The following is a 2563-nucleotide window of genomic DNA, read 5'->3' as shown; positions in this document are numbered from 1 at the left end:
CACCTCTCATTTGATTTCTTGAGTGCTGCTTCCATGAGTGTTGGTGGTTGATTTGAGCAAAATAAAGTCTTTGACAATTTCAGACTTTTCTCCATTTATCTGTACATTATTTATTGGCCCAGTGGTAAAGATCTTGTTTATTGGTTCAGAGAATTCTACCACTGACCCACCAGGGGTCCCTACCAACACTTAAGCCAGACAGAAACTGCTGGCCCATTATACAAGGATGCGTCTTTCCTGATCTGTTCATTCTGGGTCACACAACTTTGAACGTTGCTGGTCAGTTCCAACTTATCCAAGTGTCTGGCTCTTACTTATTCAGAATTTGTTATTCAGGTGGAGTCTCAGAGTGTTGTGAATGGATAATATGTTCATTGCTAACAAAAAGGTTGGGAGTTTGATACAGTTTCAGATATCTGGGAAGAAAGATCTGGAGATCTATTTCTGGAAAATCAGCCATTGAAAACCCTCTGGAGTATGGTTCTACTATGATATACAGGGGGGTGCCACAGTTGGAACCAGCTAGAGGACAGCAATAGGAAACAGAGTAGGGTAATAAGCATGAGTGTGAATTTTAGAGCCAGACTTCCTTGCTTCAAGCCCAAGCTCCATTCCTTATTGTCTGGATAATCTTAATCATATTTGATTAATCTGTGTGACCTTAATTTCCTTATCTATGAAATAGAAATGGTGGTCGTACTATTTGATGGGGAGATTACATATGTTAAATAAATAAATATACATTAAAGTGCTTAGAATAGTAATTGGCACAGAGTGAGCACAATCTAAGCATTTGTTCTCACTGTTGTCATCTGAGGCCCCAGACTCACCCATCTTCCCCTGAACGTTACTTATTATGAAATAGAAAGAATTCTTTATCTCAATATCTGAAAATGTTCCACATTCACTATAAGTTCATTATGCAAACATTCATTTTACCCCCACACACCCAAATTGGCGCTGACTTATGGCCAAGAATACCTTTTCTATCTCTTAACCCAGAACTACTTGAGTCTCATCTTAGTTGTCTAGGGTTGGTGGCATTAGGTTAATGCGCTGGACTTCAAAGTTGGTTTGAACTGCAAGATTGGTAGTTCACGCTCACCAGCCAATCATTGGAAACTCTATATAGGGTCTCTATGGGTAGGAACTGACTCGATGGCACTTAACAACACCAACAATAATTCACCCTGGACTGGTAATTGCATGGTTGGCAGTTCAAACCCACCAGCCACTCTTGGAAACCCTACACAAGGTCCCTATGGATCAGAGCTGACTGGAGGGAACAGAACAACAACAATATACTCTAGATCGATCTTATTAACATAAAAAAAGAAAAACACTGTTTTGAAACAGTTTCACATTCACAGATATAGTCAACATATATTTTGGGGAAACACAATTCAATCTTTAACAAGTCATATCATTGATTAGTAGTATCAGTAACTGCTTACTTACATTAAAATTTTCTGTGATCTATCACATAGTGGGGGAGCACAGTGACTCCCTAGGATAAGGACTGGACTGTGAACCACAAGGTCCACAGTTCATAGCCCACCATTCCCTTTGTAGGAGATAGATAAGGATTCCTGCTCCCACATATAATTATTTTTAAATAAACCTCCGAAACCCTATACAGGATTGCTGTTGGTCAGGACTGACTCAGTAGCACCTAACAACAAGCAACAACAACCACATATTGGAAGGAAATCAGGATTTTTAGCTAAATGTCTTCCCCTCACAAAGCTCTAATTTGATTTGTAATAACTGTCTGGTTCTGTGTTGATCCTTTGACATAGGATATCTCATTAAATTCTCACAACAACCCCACAATGTAGATACTACTATCAACCAGTTTAAAAAAGAAAACTCTCAAGGTTGAAAGTTGATGGGCCAAAGTTATGCAGGTAATACTCATAAATGTTTTCCTCTCATTTCATACCTATAACCTTTCAAGCCACAGCTGAATAAAAGAATAAAATGAAAGGTTAATCTGGTAAACACTGACTTCTGTATCATCTTACACTGGCAGCAGTGTAATGTATGCATTTACACAAAGGTAATCCATCATAGAATTGATTTCCTCTTTCATTTGTTCCTATCAGGCAACGTATTTGTAAATCAGTGTCAGTACTGTCTTGTGAAATTGTAAGATTTCACAGAAGAGACCATGTAGGGTGAATTGCCCCTTGCTGCACCATGTAGAAAACCCTGTGCGTGAAGTATCTTTAGGAAGCTCTTCCTGTCCCTTTCAGGATGGATATGTTCCCTTCAGTTCTCTCACTTCACCCTAAATATGGCCTCATAACTGGACTAATAAATAACAGCAAGATAAATGGAGAGAGAATTTAAGTTGTCAAGACTTCATTTTGCTTGGATCAAACATCAACACTCATGGAAGTGATTGTTGTTATGGTGATTGTTAAGTGCCATCTAGTTGGTTCCGACCCATAGCAACACTGTATAGAGTTTCCAAGGAGTGACTGATCAGCTTAAACCACTGACCTTCCAGTTGAAACCGACTTTGCAGTCCAGCACATTAACCCACAGCGCTACACCAGGA

Source organism: Chrysochloris asiatica, unplaced genomic scaffold (genome assembly GCF_000296735.1).
Source record: "Chrysochloris asiatica unplaced genomic scaffold, ChrAsi1.0 scaffold00070, whole genome shotgun sequence".
Lineage (NCBI taxonomy): Eukaryota > Metazoa > Chordata > Mammalia > Afrosoricida > Chrysochloridae > Chrysochloris > Chrysochloris asiatica.
The sequence above is the reverse complement of the archived record's forward strand: the minus strand, read 5'-3'. Positions refer to the sequence as shown.